Consider the following 27,606-nt stretch of genomic DNA (forward strand, 5'->3'; position numbering starts at 1 on the left):
AATACTTAGCAGGTCAGTCAGCATCTGTGGAGAGAGACACAGTTAACATTTCCCAGTCGGATATGACTCATCTTCAGTGGTTTATTCCTAGATTCTATCCCTGATTTTACCACAATTCCCAGGGCAGAGTAGGTTATTCCCAGACTCTATCTCTGATTTTAGTGTAATTCCCAGGACAAAATGGATTATTCCCAGAATTTAACCCTGATTTTACAGGCATTTCCAGTACAGAGTGAGTTATTCCCAGATGCTATCTGCAATTTTACAAAAATTCACACGAATGTGTAGGTTATTCATAGAATTTATCCATGATTTTGCTGAAATTCCAAGGAAGGAATAGGCTATTCCCAGAATTTATCCCTGATTTTACTGAAATTTCCAGGGCAGAATGAGTTACTTCCAGACTCTATTGCTGATTTTACAGTAGTTCCCAGGACAGAGTGGGTTAATCCCCGAAATTATCCATGATTTTACAGTCATTCCCAGGACAGAGTGGGTTAATATCAGAATTTATCCATGATTTTACAAGTAGTTCTGAGGACAGAGTGGGTTAATCCCAGAATTTATCCTGATTTTACAGTAGTTCCCAGGACAGAGTGGGTTAATATCAGAATCTATCCATGATTTTACAGTCATTCCCAGGACAGAGTGGGTTAATATCAGAATTTATCCATGATTTTACAGTAGTTCTCAGGACAGAGTGGGTTAATCCCAGAATTTATCCTGATTTTACAGTAGTTCCCAGGACAGTGTGGGTTAATATCAGAATTTATCCATGATTTTACAAGTAGTTCCGAGGACAGAGTGGGTTAATCCCAGAATTTATCCTGATTTTACAGTAGTTCCCAGGACAGAGTGGGTTAATATCAGAATCTATCCATGATTTTACAGTAGTTCTCAGGACAGAGTGGGTTAATCCCAGAATTTATTCATGATTTTACAGTAGTTCTCAGGACAGAGTGGGTTAATATCAGAATTTATCCTGATTTTACAGTCATTCCCAGGACAGAGTGGGTTAATATCAGAATTTATCCTGATTTTACAGTCATTCCCAGGACAGAGTGGGTTAATATCAGAATTTATACTGATTTTACAGTAGTTCCCAGGACAGAGTGGGTTAATATCAGAATCTATCCATGATTTTACAGTCATTCCCAGGACAGAGCGGGTTAATATCAGAATTTATCCATGATTTTACAGTAGTTCCCAGGACAGAGTGGGTTAATCCCAGAATTTATCCATGATTTTACAGTAGTTCCCAGGACAGTGTGGGTTAATCCCAGAATTTATCCATGATTTTACAGTAGTTCCCAGGACAGTGTGGGTTAATATCAGAATTTATCTTGATTTTCCAGTAGCTCCCAGGTCAGAGTGGGTTATTCCCTGAACTATTCCCGGTTTTACAGTCATTTCGGGATGAGTGGGAGGCCACACACACACACACACGTGATGAGATGCTGCATTCGTTGCATGGCTCCGCTGCTCAGCCTGTTGTCCTGCCGGGGTCTCCTTGCAGCTCGAAGCTCGGTCAGTGACAGGTAGGTGAGAGCCAGCGGCCGGGGTGCGGGGGGGGGGAACCTGGGACTACAGGTGAGAAGCGCAGACACTGGGGCGGTCATGGTGGGAAGAACCTGTACATAAGCAGCCCGGCACAGTGCAGCCTGCAAAGAGCAGAGGCAGCTAGGGCGGATTAAGGGGAAATCCTGGAACCTGCATTAAACAGAAAACATGCAGGGGGCTGGGATGCAGATTGGAAAAAAAACACAGTTTGCAAATATCATTTTTTTAAAAATCCACACCAACTTTCCTTGCCTCCTGCAATCTCAAACATTGTAATATTTATTTGCATTTCTCCTATAAAATGTACCGTTGTTTTTTTTAAATTATTATTTTAATTATCAGTTCATTTGTTCACTGCTTCCATCAGGGCTCTCTCCCAGCTACCGGCAATTTTGTATTGCAATCGATTATGTACATTGAGTTCACTGAGATTTCTCTTAATTCCCAATCCTTTCGGGCTCCAGGTCGGCTTTCTAAAACCCGTCTTGCTGCCAGAAGCCTTTTTCCTGTTTTTGTTCATGCTTTTACATATTGGCAGACCGATTAAATTATAGAAACGCAGCCCAGCAAGAGGCCTTTCAGCCCATCATGCCTCTACTGGCTCTTTGAAAGAGCTTTCCAATTAGTCCCACTCCCCGTTCTTTCCCCAAAGCCCTGCAAATTTTTCCCTTTCATGTATTTATCCAATTCTCTTTTGAAAGTTACTACTGAATCTGCTTCCACCGTCCTTTCAGGCAGCGCGTTCCAGATCACAACAACTCGCTGTGTAAAAAAAAATTCTCATCTTGTGTCAACTTCCTTTGCTAATTATCTTAAATCTGTATCCTGTGGTCACTGACCCTCTTGCCAATTGAAACAGTTTCTCCTTATTTACTCTTTCTAAACCCTTCATGATTTTGAACACCTCGATTAAATCTTCTCTTAACCTTCTCTGCTCTAAAGAGAACAATCCCAGCTTCTCCAGTCTCTCCACATTAACTGAAGTTCCTCATCCCTGGAACCATTCCAGTAAATCTCCCCCGCACCATCTCCAAGGCCCTGACATCCTTCCGAAAGGCTGTTTTCCGTGCCTTCAGCTACCTAGGCCCTAAACACTAGAATTCCCTCCCTAAACCTTTCCGCCTCTCTCTGTTCCTTAAATCCCAACACTTCCCTGTTCTGATAACCCTTTATGTGACTTGGTGTTAAATTTTGTTTGATAACTCTCCTGCAAAGCACCTTGGGAAGTTTTGTGACTTTAAAGGCACAAAATAAATACAAATTGTTATAATAGCAAAATACTGCGGATGCTGGAAATCTGAAATAAAAACAAGAAATGCTGGAACCACTCAGCAGGTCTGGCAGCATCTGTGGAAAGAGAAGCAGAGTTAACGTTTCTGGTCAGTTCCGATTAAGGGTCACTGACCCGAAACGTTAACTCTGCTTCTCTTTCCACAGATGCTGCCAGACCTGCTGAGTGAATCCAGCATTTCTTGTTTTTAATACAAATTGTTGTTGTTGTAAACTGGCTGCTCTGGGTCTGTTGGCTTTAATTGTTAGTGATTGATGACATCATGTGCAATTGGAGTAAATAGAATCAAAATCAGGGAGTGAAGGAGGCAGCCACTTTTTACTGAGACAGGAAAACAATGCATATACTGGGTGCTGGAAACATTTACTGAACAGGTATGTGAAGGCAGACTGACCCCAAACTACCCGAATGAAATAATTAATTTACCATTAAACCAACCTCTTCTGATTTAGAAAGGAATTTTATTTAAAGAACGTTTCTTAATGGTTTCTTTGTTTGGTTGATTAGTGAGGGCGTGGTTTGGACAAGGAGAACAGATGGTTTAATGAGAGGACACAGATTTAAGGTGATTGGCAAAAGAACCAGAGGGGGAGATGAGAATCTTTTTTTTTACACAGTGAGTTGTTGTGATCTGGAATGCGCTGCCTGAAAGGGCGGTGGAAGCAGATTCAAGAGTAATTTTCAAAAGGAAATTGGAGTCATTGGGCTGAATTTACCTGGCTTATTGGAACCAGCTGGGTGGCGAGAGGGGAGCCCGACGTCATCCCATGTTGCCAGTGGCGGGAAGCCTGATGGCCAATTAAGGACCACTTCCCACTTCTACAAGCATTTTGCCAGTGTGAGGAGGGCCTGCCACTGTGTGGGGAGACTACCTGGCAAACCCTGAAGGCCTCCTAGCGGATTCTGGGGGGTGGAGGGAGGGGGGTCCCTCCTTGGTGGACGCTCCGTGACCCACAGAGGGGAGCCCCCCCACAGTGGCAATGGCCGCTCTGGCAGGAATGGCGCCGCTGATGCATCACAGCCCCTCCCCCACCCGATCACTAGGGCGGGCGCATGTGGGGCCGGGCCACTATCCTCAATTGGATGGCAACCCTGGAAGAAGCCTCTTAATTGGCTGCTGCCGGCAAGAAGCTGACCCATTACCCTGCTGCCCACTCAAGTGGAGTCGCCTCCCACTTTCGACCTGGTGCTGAGAATTCAAGAACCCCCCCAAAAATGCAGCCTATAGAATTATAGAATGGTTACAGCACAGAAGGAGGCCATTCAGCCTTTTGTGCCTGTACTGGCACTTTACAAGAACGACTCAGCCAATCCCCGTCCCCTGCCTTTTCCCTGTAGCCCTGCAAAATTTGGATAAATGCTTGAAAGAGAAAAAATTTGCAGGGCCATGGGGAGAGAGCAGGGGGAGTGTGACTAGTTGCATAGCACTTTCAAAGAGCCAGCACAGGCACGATGGGCTGACTGGCCTCCTTCTGTGCTGTAAGATTCTATGGTGAGTGGGGAGGGATATCAAGGAGTGTGTGTGTGTGTGTCCGCTACAAGCTCCCAGTTAGTTTAGTGATAAAAGGCCTCTCCGAATACATTGAAAGCAATAAAGCATGATTTCTAACATACCCACACAGAGCCTCGCCAGGAGATTTCGCTGGTTAAAGGCAGTGTGTGTATCCCACAGCCCCATGAGGCAGGAAGACTCCCGGTTTTGATTCCTGGTTGGTGTGTATCTCGGAAGACAAGGAGAGAGCTTTGTTGTACTGCCATCTAGTCAGAGAGAGGAATAAACAGTCAACACGAATCCTTCTTCGGTTGCTGTGGCTCCTGGATATCATATGCTTTCCTTTTTGGCCATGTCTCAGTGGGTAACACTCTTGCCTCTGTGTCAGAAAGTTATAGGTTCAAATCCCACTCCAGAGGCTTGAGTGTAGAATCCAGGCTGAAGCCCCCAGTGCAACACTGAGGGAGTGCTGCACTGTCAGAGGTGCCATCTTTCAGATGAGACATTGAACCGGGGTAAAGCCTGGCTACCCAACCTGAACCCGACTAGACCCGGCTACATGTGTCGGGTTCGGGTCTATATTCCGAGTCCAGCATTTGGGCTCGGGTCGGGTCGGGCTGGACACTGCTGCTTCTGGGAAGTCATGGGATCAGGCATACCCATGATTGCCCACAACTCCATCTGCAGGAATAGCCTGCTGCCGGAGCGGATGAAGGAGATTCATGGGTCAGGTCGGGCGTGTAAAAAAAAAAAAAATTAAAGGACTCGGGCTGGGTCGGGCTCAGGTCGGATGTGGTTCTGTCGGGCTCGGGTCCGGTTTCATTTGTAGACCTGAGCAGGCCTTTACTCCGCAGTGACTGGGCCAATATTTCACCCTCAAACAATAGCACTAAATAATAAAAAAAGGGTGTAAAGATAAGCCCAGCAGTTACAGGCCAGTCAGTTTAACTTCGGTGGTGGGGAAAATTCTAAAAGGAATAATTCGGGACAAAATTAATAGTCACATGGACAAATGCAGGTTAGTTAAAGAAAGCCAGCATGGATTTCTTAAAGGAAAATCATGTTTAACTAACTTGCTGGAGTTTTTTTGAAGAGGTAACAGAGAGGGTTGATGGAGACAGTGCAGTTGATGTGGTGTATATGGACTTTCAGAAGACATTTGATACAGTGCCACACAACAGACTTGTTAGCAAAGTTATAGCTCCTGGAATAAAAGGGACAGTAGCAACATGGATACAGAATGGGCTGTGTGACAGGAAACAGAGAGTAATGGTTAATGGATGGTTTTTTGGGCTGGAGGAAGGTTTGTAGTGGAGTTCCCCAGGGGTCAGTGTTGGGACCCTTGCTCTTCCTAATATATATTAATGACCTAGACCTTGGTGTACAAGGCACAATTTCAAAGTTTGCGGATGATACAAAACTTGGAAGCATTGTGAACTGTGAGGAGGATATAGACAAGTTGGTGGAATGGGCAGACAGGTGGCAGATGAATTTCAATGCAGAGAAATGTGAAGTGATTCTTTTTGGTAGGAAGAACATGAAGAGACAATATAAAATAAAGGGTACAATTCTAAAGTGGGTGCAGGAACAGAGGGACCTGGGGGTATATGTGCATAAGTCATTAAAGATGACAGGACAGGTTGAGACAGCGGTTAATAAAGTATACAGTGTCCTGCGCTTTATTAATAGAGGCACAGAGTACAAGAGCAAGGACGTTATGGTGAATTTGTATAAGGCACTAGTTCGGCCTCAGCTGGAGTATTGCGTCCAGTTCTGGGCACCGCACTTGAGGAAAGACGTGAGGACATTGGAGAGAGTACAGAAAAGATTCACGAGAATGGTTCCAGGAATGAGGAATTTCAGTTATGAAGATAGATTGGAGAAGTTGGGACTGTTTTCCTTGGAGAAGAGAAAGCTGAGAGGAGATTCAATAGATGTATTCAAAATCATGAGGGGTCTGGACAGAGTAGATGGAGAGAAACTGTTCCCACTGGTGAAAGGATTGAGAATGAGAGGGCACAGATTAAAAATATTTGGTAAGAGAAGCAGAAGTGGCATGAGGAGAAACTTTTTCACGCAGGGACTGGTCAAGGTCTGGAATCCGCTGCCTGAGAGTGTGGTGGAGGCAGGTTCAATTGAAGCATTCAAAAAGGGAATTAGACTGTTATATGCAAAGGAAGAATGTACAGGGTTACGGGGAGAAGGCAGGGGAGTGAAGCCACTAGTTGAATTGCTCTTTCAGAGAGCTGGTGCAGTAACAATGGGCTGAATGGCCTCCTTCTGCACTGTAACAATTCTGTAAGATTGACTGGTCATTGTCACATTGCTGTTTGTGGGAGCTTTCTGTGCACAAATTGGCTGCTGCATTTTCCTACATTACAACAGTGACTACCCTTCAAAAAAGAACTTCATTGGCTGTAAAGCACTTTGGGGGTGTCCTGAAGTCATGAAAGGCGCTACAGAAATGCAATTATTTTATTGTCTGTTTATCTTAACATTCAAGATATGATTGAATACCCAATGGGAATGGGAAGTGCCAGCCTGTTTGCCAGGAAGTTTGGGGTTGGTGTTGGGAGGAATGACTGTACTCCAGCATGAATCAGTACAGGCAGGAGAGAGAGAGGAAAGGACAAAAGCTGTTAAATGTAGATTGCATGTAGAATGGTGCATGGTTGGAGAAATGAAGTGGCCAACTTTTTTTTCTGCTGATTCCTATCCCTTCCTCACTCTTGGCTGGTGTAGAGTTTCCTGCACCTCATTCAAATGATTAGGCAGGGAGTATTGACTAGCTATTTGACTGTGGAGGCATCGTAGCTTAGGCCAGTCGTGTCATCAACCATCACTTGTGTATATTTACAATGGGATTCACTGGATGAGGCGTGCTGACTCTTCAAACCAGGCAGAGAGACTCCCAAGGTGGCAGGGAATTGCAGTCCCACAACTCACCAACTTTCCTCAGAGTTTGATGAACATCACTCTGTGAGAATTACATCAAAGTCGCTGGCCCGAGCCTGAAGTGTCGAGCTCTTTTGCCCCAACATGACTTGCTTTTCAAACTGACCAGCTCCCTTGTCCTGACCAGGCCTGACTCTAAAGCGTCAGGTCAGACTGAGTGCTCTAGTCTCTGGAGCAGGACTTGGACCCCCGACCTTCTGACTCAGAGATGGGAGTGCTACCCGCTGAGCCATGGCTGACAGCTGTCATGCTGGAACCCAAGTCTGCATAATTCAGTGGAACATGAGGTAATGAGCCCACTGTAGGGGAGCTGGGTGACGCAGTGTAATTGGGCATGTGTCTTCAAAGAGAGAGGATTTTAATCCCTTACTGTAACAATTAGTTCTTGGAGCCGTTTCTATGTTTGAAGCACTAATGTCACGCTGTTTATCTGAAAGCTGAGGCCAGCTGTCGACGGGGACAGACTGTCAGAATTTTGGCGTCGGCCTTTCTGATCAACTGGGATTATTATAATCCCATCAAATTCCCTTAATTTTCCTTTGTTTTGTTTCTTTGCCCACCTGATACCCACTCTGAAGATACGGAACGTTCTCTGGGAGCAGGACAGGAGAAAGGGGGCTGATTTTATTTAAGATATTGGCGAGAGGGAATGTGGGGGAGAACCAGTCCTGATCCAGAGGGAGCTGTGATCGTTGCTGAGGCCTCTGCCTGTGTGGAAGCCTAGACTCTCACCAGGCTGTTTTGCCACAAAGGGCATCACAGCCTGAGCCAGACTCACCTAACATTGGGGACAGGCAGGCGGTTCATATCATCCCGCAGGACGTTGATCAGGTGTGGGGGGGACCTCTGCTGATTTACTCCCCACTCCTCACGCCCCAGTGGTGTAAAAACTCCAGCCTGAGCAGCACTGGACCATTTGGGAATCAAGGAATCTGGGGATAGGGCAGGAAAGTGGATTTGAGGTAAAAAAAAAATCAGCCATGATCTTATTGCATGGTGGAGGAGGGTCAAAGGGCCAACTTGCCTATTCCAGCTCCTACTTGGAGTGATGGAGTCATAATGGCACAGAAGGAGGCCATTCAGCCCACCGTCCATGCTGGCTCTTTGTAGAGCAATCCAATCAGTCCCATTCCCCGGCTCTCTTTCCCCTAGCCCTGTGAGTTCCAGGTCATTACCACTTGCTGCGTTAAATAGTTCTTCCTCAAATCCCCCCCTGCATCTCCGGCCCAAAACCTTAAACCTGTGTCCCCTAGTCCTTGTACCATCAGTTACTGGGAACAGCTTTTCTTTGTCTACCTTATCCAAATCCCGTCATAATCTTGTACAATAATAATAATACATAATATAATCTTGTACACCTCTATTAAATCCCCCCCTCAATTTCCTTTGCTCCTAGGAGAACAACCCCAGCTTTTCCAACCTAACCTTGTAACCAAAATCCCTCATCCCTGGAACCATTCTGGTAAATCTCCTCTGCACCCTCTTGAGGACCCTCACATCCTCCAAAGGTGTGGACACAATACTCTAGTTGGGGCCTAACCAGAGCTTTATACAGATTCAGCATAACTTCCCTGCTTTTGTACTCAATGCCTCTATTTTTGAAACCCAAGATCCCATATGCTTTGCTAACCACTCAATATGTCCTGCCATCTTCAAAAATCAATACACGGGTCCCTCTGTCCCTGCACACTCTTGGAAAATGTGTGATTTAGTCGATATTGCCTCACCCTAACCCTTTTACCAAAATGCATCAACTCACATTTCTCTATTAAATTCTATCTGCCACCACTCTGCCCATTCTGCTAGCCTATCTACGTCCTGTTGCAGGCAGTTCCTATCATCCTCCCTGTTTGCCACTCCTCCACGTTTGGTACCATCAGGAAATTTTAAAATTTTACTCTGTATTCCAATATCCAAGTCATTTATATATATCAAAAAAGCAGTGGTCCTAGCACTGACCCTTGGGGAACACCACTGTCTACTATCCTCCAGTCTGAAAAAACAACCATTTACCATGACTTCCTGTTTTCTATCCTTGAGCCTTTTTTTATCCTGAGCCTCAATTTTGCTAGCCAGCCTTTTATGTGGTACTTTGTCAAACACTTTCTTTAAATCCATATAAACAACATCCACTGCATTCTCTTCACCAATCTTCTCTGTTTCTTCATCCAAAAAAACAATTAGATTAGGCAAGCTCAATCTGCCTTTTACAAACCCATGCTGGCTCTGCCCAATTATGCTTGCACTGTCAGTCCCATGTTTGATGTTCAGTGCCTACTTTAGTCGGTGGAACCCAGTGTGTAATTAATTACAGAGGAGCTGTTGGAGGGTGGGGCCCATGCTATGAACACCATCAAATTCACTGGGGGATCTAGAATTACAGAGAATCACATAGAATTTACAGCACAGAAACAGGCCATTCGGCCCAACTGGCCTAGGCTGGCATTTATGCCCCACACGAGCCTCCTCCCACCCTATCAGCATAACCTTCTATTCCTTTCTTCCTCATGTGTTTATCCAGCTTCCCCTTAAATGTATCTATACCATTCACCTCAGCCAGTCCCTGGGGTAGCGAGTTCCACATTCTCCCCACTCTCTGGGTAAAGAAGTTTCTTTTGAATTCTCTATTGGATTTATTAGTGACTATCTTATATTTATGACCCCAAGTTCTGGACTCCCCCACAGGTGGGAACATCTCAGCCTCACAGCTCCAGGGACCCGGGTTCAATTCTGGGTACTGCCTGAGCGGAGTTTGCAAGTTCTCCCTGTGACCGCGTGGGTTTCCGTCGGGTGCTCCGGTTTCCTCCCACCGCCAAAGACTTGTAGGTTGATAGGTAAATTGGCCATTGTAAATTGCCCCTAGTGTAGGTAGGTGGTAGGGAATATGGGATTACTGTAGGGTTAGTATAAATGGGTGGTTCTTGGTCGGCACAGACTCGGTGGGCCGAAGGGCCTGTTTCAGTGCTGTATCTCTAAATAAATAAGTAAATCTCCACATCTACTGTATCGTGTCCTTTCATAGATTTAATGACCTCAGTCGTGTCACCAATTTGGATGGGGTGGGGGCAGGGTGGGTTTGGGGTGGGAAGGGGTTGGGGTGGAAGTGGGGTAGGAAGGGAGTGGGGTGGGGAAGGAGCTCCCTGATTTCAACTTCAACGGATTTCCAACAGCAGCAATGTGGAGCCCACATCATGTTACTGTTCCTGCTTTCACCAAGATCCTCATAGACTGATGGGAGTTTCCATGTTGTCACTTTTGGGGGAATTATGTTCACATCATTTCTTCCCTTTCCTCTCCAACTCAGTGGTTTTGCCTAGAAAACAAATGAAAGAACTTGCATTTCTGTAGCGCCTGTCACAACTTCAGAATGTCCCAAAGTGCTTTACAGCTAATTTAGTACTTCTGAAATGTAATCATTGTTGTAATGTAGGAAACGCAGCAGCTAATTTGTGCACAGCAAGCTCCCACAAGCAGCAATGTGGTAATGACCCTGTAATTTTTTTTAAGTGATGTTGCTTGAGGGATAAATATTGGTGCAGGACAACAGTGAGAAACTCCCTTGGTCTTCTTCAAAATAGTGCCATGGGATCTTTTATGTCCACCCGAGGAGGCGGAAGGGGCTCGCAGTCTTATCCTAGATTACGTGCTAAAGCCACCGTATTGGAACGTGAAACCATGAATTCCGGTCTTGGAGGCAAGAGTGCTTCCCGCTGAGTCACGCCTGACATCACTAACAAACTGAAGTACAATTCTGTCTCTAACACAGATCAAAGAGATATTTCACATTCCAGTAATTTCACATTCCAGCAATTTCCAATCATAGGGAAAATGTTAGAAGCTACTATTAAAGACATTATGTCAGGGCAGTTAAAAAAAATTCAAGGTAATCAGGCAGAGTCAACATGGCTATGTGAAAGGGAATTCATGTTTATCCAATTTATTTGAGTTCTTTGAAGAAGTAACATGTGCTGTTGATAAAGGGGAACCGGTGGATGTACTGTACTTAGATTTCCAGAAGGCATTTGATAAGGTGCCACATCAAAGGTTATTGCAGAAAATAAGAGCTCGTGGTGTAGGGGGTAACATATTGGCATGGATAGAAGATTGGCTAGCTCACAGGTAAGAGAGTAGGCATAAATGGGTCATTTTTTGTTGGCAAGATGTAATGAGTGGTGTGCCACAGGGATCTGTACTGGGGTTCAACTTTATACAATTTATATAAATGACTTAGATGAAGGGACCAAAGGTATGGTTGCTAAAGTTGCTGATGGCACAAAGGGCGGCACAGTGGCGCAGTGGTTAGCACCGCAGCCTCACAGCTCCAGCGACCCGGGTTCAATTCTGGGTACTGTCTGTGTGGAGTTTGCAAGTTCTCCCTGTGTCTGCGTGGGTTTTCTCCAGGTGCTCCGGTTTCCTCCCACAATCTAAAAGACTTGCAGGTTGGTAGGTAAATTGGTCATTATAAATTGCCCCTAGTATAGGTAGGTGGTAGGGAAAATATAGGGACAGGTGGGGATGTGGTAGGAATATGGGATTAGTGTAGGATTAGTATAAAATGGGTGGTTGATGGTGGGCACAGACGCGGTGGGCTGAAGGGCCTGTTTCAGTGCTGTATCTCTAAACTAAACTAAAGATAGGTAGGAAAGTAAGTTGTGAGGAGGACATAAGGAGGCTACAAAGGGTTATAGATAGGTTAAGTGATCGGGCAAACATTTGGCAAATGGAATATAATGTGGGAAAGTGTGAAATTGTCTATTTTGGCAGGAAGAATAAAAAAGAAGCATATTATCTAAATGGTGAGAGATTGCAGAGCTGTGCGATGCAGAGGGATTTGGGTTTCCTAGTGCATGAATCCCAAAAGGTTAGTATGTAGGTACAGCATGTAATTAGGAAAGCTAATAGAATGTTATCAATTATTGCAAGAAGAATTGAATACAAAAGTAGGGAGGTTATGCTTCAATTATATGGAGCATTGGTGAGACCACATCTTGGGTACTGTGTATAGTTTTGGTCTCCTTATTTAAGGAAGGATGTAAATATGTTGGAAGCAGTTCACAGAAGGTTTACTAGACTAATACCTGGATTGGGCGGGTTGTCTTATGAGGAAAGATTGGACAGGCTTGGCTTGTATCTGCTGGCGTTTAGAAGAGTAAGAGGTGACGTGATTGAAACATATAAGATTCTGAAGGGTCTTGACAGGGTGGATGTGGAAAGGATGTTTCCTCTTGTAGGAAAATCTAAAACTAGGGGTCACTGTTTAAAAATAGGGGGTCGCCCATTTAAGACAGAGATGAGGAGAAATTTCTTCTCTTAGAGGGTCATGAGTCTTTGGAATTCTCTTCCTCAAAAGGTGATGCAAGCAGAGTCTTTCAATATTTTTGAGGCAGAAGTAGATAGATTCTTGTTAAGCAAGAGGGTTAAAGGTTATTGGGAATAGGCAGGAATGTGGAGTTGAGGTCACAATCAGATCAGCCATGATGTTTTGGAATGGTGGAGCAGGCTCGAAGGGCTGAGTGGCCTACTCCTGCTCCTAATTCATATGTTCGTATGTATTTATCGTCGTAAAAAAAAAAATGTCTGGTTCACGACTGTCCTTTAGAGAAGGAAATCTGCCATCCTTACCTGGCCTGGCTGACATGTGACTCCAGACCCACAGCAATGTGGTTGACTCTTAACTGCCCTCTGAAATGATCTAGCAAGCCACTGAGTTGTGGAGGGCAATTAGGGTTGGGCAACAAACGCTGGCCTTGCCAGTGATGCCCACATCCCATGAAAGATTTAAAAAAATCATTTTATATGTCTTTACATATATAATGTAGAGTTAAATGCGTCTTTGTTAGCAGTAGGTGAGACACAATGGCTCTTTAGCTCTGCGTCCTAAGGATAATCAATACACAAATCTGTCCAGAGATATCCACATTTGCCTAGGGAACCATCTAGCCTTGCTGGCTTCCTTAGTTTGATACTGTTGATTGTACTGAAATGCTAATTGTGTTGGACGAATACTTGATATCCTTTGAGATGTTTAATGCATACGAGTTTGCAGACTATCAGATGTAGAAAAATTCATAACCTCATAAGCTAATCCATTAAGGATGCTGCACTCTCGCCAAACTTCAAACTTACATTGCTCTGGGCCTTGGCGTGCGCGAGACCCAGAACTCTAAAGAGCATCTTTGATCTTTAGGTGATAAGATCTGCCTCTGGAGTGCCAGAAAAATGTGTAAGAGTTGTCAATCCTCCCTAAATCTTTAGTTCCTGGCTAAGAGGATATCCGTGGAGTAAATGATCACAAAACATTGCAACAGAGGCAAGATCAAACCCTAAAAGGACAGTTATAAACTCAGACTTCATATTGTTTATTACAAAGTTTATTTGCCATATCTTGCTGTATTTCCCTGCTTCTGTATAATTCTTTTACTTGTAAATAAACCTTACTGTCAGATTTAATCTTCACACAACAAACTAATATTGTAGCATTTACCACTTTTCAAAGTAGACCAGAGAGAGGGATGGGCACCGAACTTGGTCTCTGGTGCGTAATATCTCTGGTCCTCTTTCAGATGAGACGGTAAACCAAGATCCTATCTGTCCTTTCAGTTTGGTGTAAAAGATCCCAAAGAAGAGTATGCAGGTTGTCCTGGGTATCATCCCACAACAAACCTGCTTGAAAGTATCTGGCCATCACTTATTCTTGTTTGTGGGAGCTTGCTGTGTGCTAAGGGATATTTCCTACTTTACAATAGTGGCAAAATCTTTGCGGTTAAAAGTTCCAAACTCCTCCCATTTGCAATGGGTTGGATCTCCCAAACCTTTTCAAAATCGGTGTTTTCTGAGCACTTTTGACCTGGACGTTCATGAAAAAGGTGATTCTTGGTGATCCTGTTGGGCTTTTACTTCTCCACAAACTTCAACTTTCAAAACAGTTTCCAATCTTCGCAGGTTTCCGCTGTGTCAGGCTTCTGAGAGCAGGCGTTCCCTCTCTCTCTCTCTCTCTCTCTCTCTCGAGGCTGCCACCACTGGTTGCCTTCCTTCTTATAGCCTGTCTGCCTTCACAAAGTCTGTGAAATTTATCTGGATTCAAAAGTCAATAGTTTGTTGTTCTATTCAATATGAAAAGTCCAGAAATCTGGTTTCACAGAGCCACCTGGGCCTTCCGTTATTCCCAGATGTTAACAGCTGCCTGGTACATTTGCATCTTCAGAATCACTGACTCCTATCTTATAGCTCTGAGTTGTTTGCCTCCATTATACACTTTATTTAAATTCTGGACAGCGCATCAACAATTACATTGCTCTTTCCTGCTACATGTGCAATCTTTAGGGTAAATGGTTGTAACATTAAACTCCACCAAAATAATCTGACACTCTTGGTTTTGAACTTTTCTAGAAACGGTAATGGATTATGATCAATATAAACTGTTATTGTCCCCTTGGCCCAATGTCACCATATACTTCAAAATGTTGAAGGGCCAATACGAGACCTAAAGCCTCCTCTTCAATAGTGGAGTACGTCTTCTGGCATCACCGGTGAACACAGCTACTCTGACTTACATCAGTGGTGGGAAAGTTATTGGAAGGGATTCTGAGAGACAGGATTTATTTGCATCTGGAAAGGCAAGGTCTGATTAGGGATAGTCAGCATGGCTTTGTGCATGGGAAATCATGTCTCACGAATTTGAGTTTTTTGAAGAGGCGAACAAGAGGATTGACGAGGGCAGGGCGATGGACGTTGTCTACATGTACTTCAGCAAGGCCTTTGACAAGGTCCCGCATGATAGGCTGGTCCAGAAGGTTCGAACACATGGGATCCAGGGTGAGCTAGCAAATTGGATACAAAATTGACTTCGTGATAGGAGGCAGAGGGTGGTAGTGGAGGGTTGTTTTTCAGATTGGAGGCCAGGGACCAGTGGTGTGCCGCAGGGATCAGTGCTGGGCCCTCTGTTATATAAATGACTTGGATGTGAATGTAAGGGGCATGATTAGTAAGTTTGCAGATGACACCAAAATTGGTGGTATAGTGGACAGGGAAGAAGGTTGTCTAAGGTTACAACAGGATATATAGATCAACTGGGAAAGTGGACAAGTGTGAAGTGATGCATTTTGGGAAGTCAAACCAGGGCAGGACATATACAGTGAATGGCAGGGCCCTGGGGAGTGTTCTCGAACAGAGAGACCTTGGGGTGCAAGTACATAGTTCCCTGAAAGTGGCAACACAGGTGGACAGGGTGGTGAAGGAGGCATTTGGCATGCTTGCCTTCATCGGCCGAGGCATTGAGTAAAAGAGTTGGGACGTCATGTTGCAGTAGTACATAACGTTGGTTAGGCCGCATTTGGAATACTGTGTGCAGTTCTGGTCACCGCACTACAGGAAAGATGTGATTATGCTAGAGAGGGTGCAGAAAAGATTCACAAGGATGTTGCCTGGTTTGGAGGGCTTGAGTTCTAAAGAGAGATTGGATAGGCTGGGTCTGTTTTCCCTGGAGCGAAGGAGGCTGAGAGGGGACATGATAGAGGTATATAAAATTATGAGAGGCATAGATAGGGTAGATAGCCAGATTCTGTTTCCCATGGTAGGGGTGACTAAAACTAGAGGGCATATGAGCTGCCTGAGGAGGTGGTGGAGGCAGGAACAGTAGTGACATTTAAGAGGCATCTGGACAGGTACTTGAATGAGCAAGGCATAGAGGGATATGGAATTAATGCAGGCAGGTGGGATTAGTATAGATAGGCATTATGGTCGGCATGGACGCGGTGGGCCGAAGGGCCTGTTTCTATGCTGTACGACTCTATGACTCTAATTATATCGTTCTTTAGCATATATTGAACCTCCTCCATGACCTGAGCCAATTTATCAGAATTGAGGCAATAAGAGTTCTGTTTAATGGGTCTAGCTGCTCCTACACCAACCCATGAATAGTCAGAGGGGTTTGACCTGGCTTATCTACACATATGGTTTAAAACTCTTTTACTAGTTCAGCTATGTCCCTTTTATGCTGTTCAGAGAGATGATGTAGAACTGTATCTAAATTTTCTAACACCTCTGTGTTTGATGGTTTCACCGCAGGGAGTTTAATATGAGAGTTCTCAGTCTCTGCCCCTGCTTCTAGTTCATCAAAAGTAACACTATCCTTAACCTCCCCTTCTGTCATTTGACATACATTTACCGGCTGACAAGGTTCAGGTTCATTGTATCTTTTCAATGTATTCACGTGACATGCTGTTTGACCTTTTGGTTTGTCTGGGGTGCTAACCAGATAGTTCACCTCACCGAGTTTCCTCTTAATGAAGTAAGATCCACTGAACCTAGCTTTCAATGGTTCCCCAGGAAACAGCAAGAAAACTACTACCTTGTCTCCAAGGGATTGATCAAGAAGGGGAAAATAGAACACGAGAGCAAGCTTGCGGGGAACATAAAAACTGACTGTAAAAGTTTCTATAGGTATGTGAAGAGAAAAAGATTGGTGAAGGCAAATGTAGGTCCCTTACAGTCAGAACAGGGGAATTTATTATGGGGAATAAAGAAATGGCTGACCAACTAAATGCATACTTTGGTTTTGTCTTCACAAAGGAGGACACAAATATAATACCAGAAATGTTGGGGAACACAGGGCTTAGTGAGAGAGAGGAACTGAAGGAAATCAGTATTAGTAGAGAAATGGTGTTGGGGAAATTGATGGGATTGAAGGCCGATAGAATCGGACAGAGTCAGCATGGATTTATGAAAGGGAAATCATGCTTGACAAATCGATTAGAATTCTTCGAGGATGTAACTAGTAGAGTTGATGAGGGGGAGCCAGTGGATATGGTTTATTTAGACTTTCAGAAGGCTTTCGACAAAGTCTCATATTAGAGATTAGCATGTAAAATTAAAGCGCATGGGATTGGGGGTAGTGTATTGCGATGGATAGAAAATTGGTTGGCAGACAGGAAACCAAGAGTAGGGATAAATGGGTCCTTTTCCGAAGGGCAGGCAGTGACTAGTGGGGTACCGCAGGGATTGGTGCTAGGACCCCAGCTATTCACAACATACATTAATGATTTAGATGAGGGAACTAAGTGTAATTTCTCCAAATTTGCAGATGACACAAAACTGGGTGGGAGGGTGAGTAGTGAGGAGGATGCAGAGAGGCTTCAAGGTGATTTGGACAAGTTGAGTGAGTGGGCTAATGCATGGCAGATGCAGTATAATGTGGATAAATGTGAGGTTATCCACTTTGGTAGCAAAAACAGGAAGGCAGATTATTATCTGAATGGCTATAAACTGAGAGAGGGGAATATGCAACGAGACCTGGGTGTTCTCGTACACCAGTCGCTGAAGGTAAGCATGCAGGTGCAACAGGCGGTAAAAAAGGCAAATGGTATGTTGGCCTCCATAGCGAGAGGATTCGAGTACAGGAGCAGGGGTGTCTTGCTGCAATTATACAGGGCCTTGGTGAGGCCACACCTGGAATATTGTGTGCAGTTTTGGTCTCCTCATCTGAGGAAGGATGTTCTTGCTATAGAGGGAGTGCAGCGAAGGTTTACCAGACTGATTCCTGGGTTGGCGGGACAGACGTATAAGGAGAGATCGAGTCGGTTAGGATTATATTCACTGGAGTTCAGAAGAGTGAGGGGGGCTCTCATAGATATCTATAAAATTCTAACAGGACTTGACAGGGTAGATGTAGGAAGGATGTTCCCGATGGTGGAGAAGTCCAGAACCAGGGGTCATAGTCTAAGGATACGGGGTAAACCTTTCAGGACTGAGATGAGGAGAAATTTCTTTACCCAGAGAGTGGTGAGCCTGTGGAATTCGCTACCTCAGAAAGCAGTTGAGGCCAAAACACTGAATGTTTTCAAAAAGGAGTTAGATATAGCTCTTGGGATTAAAGGGATCAAAGGGTATGGGGCGAAAGCGGGAACATGTTACTGAGTTGGATGATCAGCCATGATCATAATGAATGCCGGAGCAGGCTCGAAGGGCCGAATGGCCTACTCCTGCTCCTATTTCCTACGTTTTCTATGTCTCCAGGCTGCAAACTGTGTGCCGTAGCTGTTCTATCCTCTTGGGTTTTCATCACTTACTGAGAAATCTTGAGATGTTTTCTGGCCATCTCACACGGTTTAATGAGTCTCTCTTAAAATTATTGAGGTTATTGAGAGGAGTTATGGGGAGGTAGTCACACCTCAGGTAAAAGAAGTAGGTAGATGGGTTACCGTCAGGGGAAGGAGAGGGAACCAGCAGGCAGTGCAGGGATCCCCTGTGGCCGTTTCCCTCAACAACAGGTATACCGTTTTGGGGGACGACTTACCAGGGGTAAGCAATGGGGTACAGGTATCTGGCACAGAGTCTGTCCCTGTTGCTCAGAAGGGAAGGGGGAAGAGGAGCAGAACATTAGTCATTGGGGACTCCATAGTTAGGGGAACAGATAGGAGGTTCTGTGGGAACGAGAGAGACTCACGGTTGGTATGTTGCCTCCCAGGTGCCAGGGTTCGTGATGTCTCGGATCGTGTTTTTGGGATACTTAAGGGGGAGGGGGAGCAGCCCCAAGTCGTGGTCCACATAGGCACCAACGACATAGGTAGGAAGAGAGATGGGGATTTAAGACAGAAATTCAGGGAGCTAGGGTGGAAGCTTAGAGCGAGAACAAACAGAGTTGTTATCTCTGGGTTGTTGCCCGTGCCACGTGATAGCGAAGCGAGGAATAGGGAGAGAGAGGAGTTGAACACGTGGCTGCAGGGATGGTGCAGGAGGGAGGGTTTTGGTTTCCTGGATAATTGGGGCTCTTTCTGGGGTAGGTGGGACATCTACAAACAGGATGGTCTTCACCTGAACCAGAGGGGTACCAATATCCTGGGGGGGAGATTTGCTAGTGCCCTTCGGGGGGGTTTAAACTAATTCAGCAGGGGAATGGGAACCTAAGTTGTAGTTCCAGTGTACAGGATGTTGAGAGTAGTGAGGTCAGGGATATGGTTACAAGGACGCAAGAGGGCACTGGCAAGCAAGAACCTGGTATAAAGTGTGTCTACTTCAACGCCAGGAGCATCCGGAATAAGGTGGGTGAGCTTGCAGCATGGGTTGGTACCTGGGATCTCGATGTAGTGGCCATTTCGGAGACATGGGTAGAGCAGGGGCAGGAATGGATGTTGCAGATTCCGGGATTTAGATGTTTCAGTAAGAACAGAGAAGATGGTAAAAGAGGGGGGGGGGTGTGGCATTGTTAATCAAGGAGAGTATTACAGCGACAGAAAGGACGTTTGTGGACTCGTCTACTGAGGTAGTATGGGCCGAGGTTAGAAACAGGAGAGGTGAGATTACCCTGTTGGGAGTCTTTTATAGACCTCCGAATAGTTCCAGAGATGTAGAGGAAAGGATAGCGAAGATGATTCTCGAAAGGGGCGAGAGTAACAGGGTAGTTGTTATGGAGGACTTTAACTTTCCAAATATCGACTGGAAATACTATAGTTCGAGTACTTTAGATGGGTCAGTTTTTGTCCAGTGTGTGCAGGAGGGTTTTCTGACACAGTATGTAGACAGGCCAACCAGGGGTGATGCCACATTGGATTTGGTACTGGGAAATGAACCCGGCCAGGTGTTAGATTTAGATGTAGGTGAGCACTTTGGTGATAGTGATCACAATTCGGTTAGGTTTACCTTAGCGATGGGCAGGGACAGGTATATACCGCAGGGCAAGAATTATAGCTGGGGGAAAGGAAATTATGATGCGATTAGGCAAGATTTAGGATGCGTAGGATGGGGAAGGAAACTGCAGGGGATGGGAACAATCGAAATGTGGAGCTTATTCAAGGAGCAGCTACTGTGTGTCCTTGATAAGTATGTACCTGTGAGGCAGGGAGGAAGTTGTCGAGCGAGGGAGCCGTGGTTTACTAAAGAAGTTGAAGCGCTTGTCAAGAGGAAGAAGAAGGCTTATGTTAGGATGAGACGTGAAGGCTCAGTTAGGGCGCTTGAGAGCTACAAGCTAGCCAGGAAGGATCTAAAGGGAGAGCTAAGAAGAGCAATGATAGGATCAGGGAAAACCCTAAGGCTTTCTATAGGTATATCAGGAATAAAAGAATGACTAGAGTTAGATTAGGGCCAATCAAGGATAGTAGTGGGAAGTTGTGTGTGGAATCAGAGGAGATAGGGGAAGTGTTAAATGAATATTTTGCGTCAGTATTTACAGTAGAGAAAGAAAATGTTGTTGAGAATACTGAGATTCAGGCTACTAGGCTAGATGGGATTGAGGTTCACAAGGAGGAGGTGTTATCAATTTTGGAAAGTGTGAAAATAGATAAGTCCCCTGGGCCAGATGGGATTTATCCTAGGATTCTCTGGGAAGCTAGGGAGGAGATTGCAGAGCCTTTGTCCTTGATCTTTATGTCGTCATTGTCGACAGGAATAGTTCCGGAAGACTGGAGGATAGCAAATGTTGTCCCCTTGTTCAAGAAGGGGAGTAGAGACAGCCCTGGTAATTATAGACCTGTGAGCCTTACTTCGGTTGTGGGTAAAATGTTGGAAAAGGTTATAAGAGACAGGATTTATAATCATCTTGAAAAGAATAAGTTCATTAGAGATAGTCAGCACGGTTTTGTGACGGGTAGGTTGTGCCTTACAAACCTTATTGAGTTTTTCGAGAAGGTGACCAAACAGGTGGATGAGGGTAAAGCAGTGGATGTGGTGTATATGGATTTCAGTAAGGCGTTTGATAAGGTTCCCCACGGTAGGCTATTGCAGAAAATACGGAAGTATGGGGTTGAAGGTGATTTAGAGCTTTGGATCAGAAATTGGCTAGCTGAAAGAAGACAGAGGGTGGTGGTTGATGGCAAATGTTCATCCTGGAGTTTAGTTACTAGTGGTGTACCGCAAGGATCTGTTTTGGGGCCACTGCTGTTTGTCATTTTTATAAATGACCTGGAAGAGGGTGTAGAAGGGTGGGTTAGTAAATTTGCAGATGACACTAAGGTCGGTGGAGTTGTGGATAGTGCCGAAGGATGTTGTAGGGTACAGAGGGACATAGATAGGCTGCAGAGCTGGGCTGAGAGATGGCAAATGGAGTTTAATGCGGAAAAGTGTGAGGTGATTCACTTTGGAAGGAGTAACAGGAATGCAGAGTACTGGGCTAATGGGAAGATTCTTGGTAGTGTAGATGAACAGAGAGATCTTGGTGTCCAGCTGCATAAATCCCTGAAGGTTGCTACCCAGGTTAATAGGGCTGTTACGAAGGCATATGGTGTGTTAGCTTTTATTAGTAGGGGGATCGAGTTTCGGAGCCACGAGGTCATGATGCAGCTGTACAAAACTCTGGTGAGACCGCACCTGGAGTATTGCGTGCAGTTCTGGTCACCGCATTATAGGAAGGATGTGGAAGCGATGGAAAGGGTGCAGAGGAGATTTACTAGGATGTTGCCTGGTATGGAGGGAAGGTCTTACGAGGAAAGGCTGAGGGACTTGAGGTTGTTTTCGTTGGAGAGAAGGAGGAGGAGAGGTGACTTAATAGAGGCATATAAGATAATCAGAGGGTTAGATAGGGTGGATAGTGAGCGTCTTTTTCCTCGGATGGTGATGGCAAACACGAGGGGACATAGCTTTAAGTTGAGGGGTGATAGATATAGGACAGATGTCAGAGGTAGTTTCTTTACTCAGAGAGTAGTAAGGGCGTGGAATGCCCTGCCTGCAGCAGTAGTAGATTTGCCAACTTTAAGGGCATTTAAGTGGTCATTGGATAGACATATGGATGAAAATGGAATAGTGTAGGTCAGATGGTTTCACAGGTCGGCGCAACATCGAGGGCCGAAGGGCCTGTACTGCGCTGTAATGTTCTTAAAAAAAAAAAAAAAAAAATTCTGACACATAATCTAAGAGTAGCTTCCTCTTCCTGTGCTAAACATCACTCCTTAATGAGTTTAAGGGGACCTCTAACCAAATGCCCATGGATCAATTGAAATGGACCGAAACCAATGGACAATTTTTTTAGTTTGTTTGGAGGATGTGGACTTCGCTGGCTTGGCCAGCATTTATTGCCCACCCTAATTCCTTTGGGAAGGTGGTGGTGAGCTGCCTTCATGAACCACTGCAGTCCATGTGGGGTAGGTACACCCGCAGTGCTGTTAGGAAGGGAGTTCCCCCAGGATTTTGACCGAGTGACAGTGAAGGAATGGTGATATAGTTCCAAGTCAGGGTAGTGTGTGGCTTGGAGGTGGTGGTGTTTCCATGCATCTGCTGCCCTTGTCCTTCTAGTTGGTAGAGGTCATGGGTTTGGAAGGTGCTATCTCAGGAGCCTTGGTGAGTTGTTGCAGTGCATCTTGTAGATGGTGCACGCTGCTGCCACTGTGCATCGGTGGTGGAGAGAGTGAATGTTTGTAGATGGGGTCCTAATCAAGTGGGCTGCTTTGTCCTGGATGGTGTCGAGCTTCTTGAGTGTTGTTGGAGCTGCACCCATCCAGGCAAGTGGAGAGTATTCCATCACATTCCTGACTTGTGTCTTCCAGATGGTGAACAGGCTTTGGGGAGTCAGGAGGTGAGTTACTCGCTGCAGGATTCCTAGCCTCTGACCTGCTCTTGTAGCCTTAGCATTTATGTGGCTGGTCCAGTTCAGTCTCTGGTCAATGGTGACCCCCAGGATGTTGATAGTGGGGGATTCAGCGATGGTAATGCCATTGAACATTAAGGAGAGATGGTTAGATTCTCTCTTGTTGTAGATGGTCATTGCCTGGCACTTGTGTGGTGCAAAAGTTGTGTCCCTGGTGGCAAATAATAAAAATGATATCCCCTTATCCCAATCATAAGGATACTCAAAACAATAAGCCTTTCTCATACATTTTAGGGTTTGTCGATACCTTTCCAAAGCAACGTGTGACTGTTTTGTGTTCCTGGAACCTCTGTGAACAGAGAACAAAGAACAGTACAGCACAGGAACAGGCCATTTGGCCCTCCAAGCCTGCGCCGATCTTGATGCCTGCCGAAACTAACACCTTCTGCACTTCCGGGGCCCATATCCCTCTATTCCCTTCCTATTCATATATTTGTCAAGATGTCTCTTAAACGTCACTATCGTATCTGCTTCCACCACCTCCCCCGGCAGCAAGTTCCAGGCACTCACCACCTTCTGTGTAAAAAAACTTGCCTCGCACATCCCCTCTAAACTTTGCCCCTCGCACCTTAAACCTATGTCCCCTAGTAACTGACTCTTCCACCCTGGGAAAAAGCTTCTGACTATCCACTCTGTCCATGCCGCTCATAACTTTGTAAACCTCTATCATGTCGCCCCTCCACCTCCGTCGTTCCAGTGAAAACAATCCAAGTTTTTCCAACCTCACCTCAGAGCTAATGCCCTCCAGACCAGGCAACATCCTGGTAAACCTCTTCTGTACCCTCTCCAAAGCCTCCACGTCCTTCTGGTAGTGTGGCCACCAGAATTGCACGCAATATTCTAAGTGTGGCCTAACTAAGGTTCTGTCCAGCTGCAGCATGACTTGCCAATGTGTTTGTATAGACTGTACAGAAGGACTGATCACGCAAGATGGGATCAGTAACGCAATATTGTGGGTTCTTTATTGATTACTGAGAGAGCGGCAATTACATTGAGATGGTAATTGTATAGGTGTATCCTCAAAATGACTAACACTCAGAATCACATGGTGCGTTACATCATAGCTCTTACATGACTAACCTGATCTTGTAGTCACACCTCTTAAAGGTGTACACACACAACATCCCTCTTTTTTTTCCAAAAGAAAAAGAGGAATGTATTTATAAATTTAACCACCTCCTTAATGCAAGTCGAAATTAACTAGATACATGTACAGAAAAGTATCAGGAGATAATACAAAAAAGACAATAAGAATATGTAAAAACATCAATCGTGAAAGTAGAAAGGTGGTTTGATAATTCTGGCAGAATTTGAAGTAGCAGTTTTCAGATACTGGAACCAATGTTTGTGAATTGGATTTCACAGAAGAAGAGTGACTCTGAGATCTAGTCTTCAATCTTGTATGTGTTGCAATGGAGTTTTCCATGGACTTGGGATAATGAACAGTTCTGATTTGACGATGCAGTGCAGCGCCAGTCGGTGTAGCTACTTTGTAAGAACGTGGCTCTGGTCTGACTTTGTATACTGTTGCAGAATTCCATGTACCAGTGATAGGGATTTGGATGGTAACCCGCTGGAAGTTCACTCCCAGTGTGATTGTCCTGCATTGGTCTAGAGGACCATCTCTGACGTCATGCACTGGATACAGTTCGCACTGGAGGCGCTGTATGTTGGATATAACAGGCTGTGCCTCATCCTCGTTCTCACCCTTGGGAATCTTGAAACCACAAGATGTTCATTAGTTGAAAAGAGCTTCTATCTTCTGACCACAATGTGGGCAGAACTGGAAAATCATTGAAAAACCAGGGGAACCACAGTTCACATTGCACGCCTTTGTTGCAAGGCTCCTGGTTAGCGTCTGAGGACTGGAGGGAGACGGTGCTTGATGTCTCCAGATGCCTTGGATGGTTATCAACGTTGGGTCACCACATGTTCACACTCCAGCAATAGCAGGCCCACTTGTTTGAACAACATAGAAGAGTTGGGGTATCCAATCAGAATCATTATAACGGCACTTAATCATAATGGATCCGAGCGAGACATGAGATTGTAAACAGTTTGCTGAACATTGGTCGAAGCTACCTTGGAATGTCATTTACCCGGATACAGGCGTTTTAAGATGTGTCGGGGTAAAATGTTTGCCTGGAGCAAGTGTGTACCCTCTTTTCCGAGAGAGGAAATACGAATGGATGCAAATGTTTCGAGTGGAGTAATCGAATCAATGTGCTCGGTAACATTGACAACATGGAATGTCTGTTCCGCTGGCTCACTCACGCTCCCACCCTGATCTCCAGGATCAGTAGTGTTAGCGTCACCCGAAACCTCCTGGATGCATCGGTCGGGTCGTGATGGAGAATTGTGAAGCTCGTCAAGGCACGAAGCTGTCCTGCGGTTCATCTGTTTGTGTTCAAGACTCTTGCCCACGGTGTCTGTCTCGGTTTTGCGACATTGCCACTTCCAGTGGCCCCTGACACCGCGTGCTTTGCATATGGATTTTAGTGCTGGACAGGTTTTAGATGAATGTAACAACCCACACCTTGTGCATAGTGACTTGGATTCGGAAACCCTATTCAATGCACTGATGGTCTTCGTAACACATAAAGATCGAAGGCTTTGTTGACCCACGATGATGGAGTCAAATTTGCGGAATCCTTCAATAAGGCGTCAACTGTGTAATCTTTTGGGTTTGTCCAAAAGATCCTTCTGGTAGAGTTCCATTAGTGTAGATGCAATCACAAGTTCAATGATGCGATCTGCCAGTTCGGTGTCAGTAAAATCAGACTCTCGGCCTTTAACTGGCAACGACTGACAAACTGGTCTAAGGATTTCCTCGGCTGCTGTCTGTAAGACAAGAATTCAAGTCGGTGCACTTGAAATTTGAGCGTGAGATGTAATTGGTCTTCCAGAGTGGATCAAATCTTTGTGGGATCCTTCTGCTCTTCATTAAGACCAGATGTGTAGAGACAATGTAGAGCAGGGTTTTATATTTTTATTTATTTAGAGATACTGCATTGAAACAGGCCTTTCGGCCCACCGAGTCTGTGCTGACCAAGAACCACCCATTTATACTAACCCTACAGTAATCCCATATTCCCTACCACCTACCTACACTAGGGGCAATTTACCTATCACCTGCAAGTCTTTGGCGGTGGGAGGAAACTGGAGCACCCGGCGAAAACCCACGCGGTCACAGGGAGAACTTGCAAACTCCGCACAGGCAGTACCCAGAACTGAATCCGGGTCCCTGGAGCTGTGAGGCTGCGGTGCTAACCACTGCGCCACTGTGCCGCCCAAAGGTTGTCCAACCTTTTCGGGCGGAGGGCTGCATTGCGATTTTTGCTCGGCCCAGGGGACCGGTGAGCAAATTTCGAAAGATAAAGGCATTAAGAATTTATCTTACTAATAAAAATAACAACAAATGAGCATTTTTGTAAAGGAATTTTAATTGAAAAGACTAATGAACTTACATTCACATCATGATGTTGAACACTGATTTAGTGAGATGCCTGGCATTGTTTTTGCTTGACAGGTCTTCAGTGTCTTCCCGCACACTTGATGTAGCGATGCAGAGTATTCCAGAGAGATGTCCACCTGTCAGGAGCTACAAGAAATAGGCTATACTGGGTTTTAAAAAATAACCAGATTTTATTCAACAATTCCTCCCTTCACCCACTGGGCACAAAGAGCAGAAACTCACCTCCCTCCACACATTCCCTGGAGCTCCCTTCCCCCCCCATTCGCCAACTTCTCGACTCTCCTCCCCCCACTCGCCGACTCCTCGACTCTCCTCCCCCCACTCGCCGACTCCTCGACTCCCCTCCCCCCGCATCCCCGACTCCTCGACTCCCCTCCCCTCACACCCCCGACTCCTCGACTCTCCTCCCCCCACACTCCCCAACTCCTCGAGCTGTCCTCCTCCCCCTACCCCTCCGACTCCTCGAGCTCACCTCTTCACTGCTGCCTCAATGAGTTCACCTGTCTTGCCCAACTCTTTTTATTGGCCAGTGCCCATGATTGACAGCACCAGGATTGACAAGCCAGAATGAAGCGCATGTCTTGATTGGTGGGCTGGATCGAAACCTTCGGCAGGCCAGAGTGTGGCCCGCGGGCCGTATGTTGGACAACCTTGATGTAGACCTTCATTACCAATAGCTATGCATGTCATTATTGCTTGCTTTTGTGGATCAGTAATGTCTAAGTCGTCGAAACAAAGCTTGACTCTCTGCTTGAAAAGACGAAACTCTGAAAGCAGGTCAGATGCTTTCCAATTAATTGAAGGGAAAGGTGTTGCCATGATTGCAATGACTCTGTGTTGTTGCACCTCCGGAAGAAAATAACAAAGACTTGCTGTACCACTTCTGAACAGATTTGGATGGTGTGGTGCTGTTGTTTGCTGTGGAGACTGTTGGTAGTACCACTAAGAACTGGCTTGGAGGTTGTGGTGCTGTTGCCGAATTCATGGACTTTTGGCTTAGCCCTGCCCATGAAAGGTGGATTTGGTGTGAAGAAAAACCGAAGGCCCAAATCGATAATGGTGCTGTTACCTTGAAAAATAGCAACAGCAATTGCTCCTCCTGAAACTGCAACCAAGGAATTCCCTCTGTTCAGTGTTTTGACTGTCGTCTGTTTCACTGTTCAGCAACAGATCGTGGGCACTGCACTTACTGAAAATATGACTATTTCGTGCTCGACCCGGTAGCCCACTGAACCATCCGCCAGACCCCGTAAAAGTAATGG

At 45.4% G+C, this 27,606-nt stretch overlaps 1 protein-coding gene across 2 annotated transcripts in view; it reads left to right on the forward strand.

The window, feature by feature from the left end:
• Positions 1–1,495: 1,495 nt before the first annotated feature.
• Positions 1,496–27,606, forward strand: part of LOC137371845 (anion exchange protein 3-like) — a 562,339-nt gene continuing 536,228 nt past the window's right edge. For both annotated transcript variants that reach the window (XM_068034785.1, XM_068034787.1), the window contains exon 1: positions 1,496–1,538. The gene's annotated coding sequence lies outside the window, so the exon portion shown is untranslated. The remainder of the gene's footprint in view (positions 1,539–27,606) is intronic.

Source organism: Heterodontus francisci, chromosome 7, assembly GCF_036365525.1.
Source record: "Heterodontus francisci isolate sHetFra1 chromosome 7, sHetFra1.hap1, whole genome shotgun sequence".
In the NCBI taxonomy this organism is placed as follows: domain Eukaryota; kingdom Metazoa; phylum Chordata; class Chondrichthyes; order Heterodontiformes; family Heterodontidae; genus Heterodontus; species Heterodontus francisci.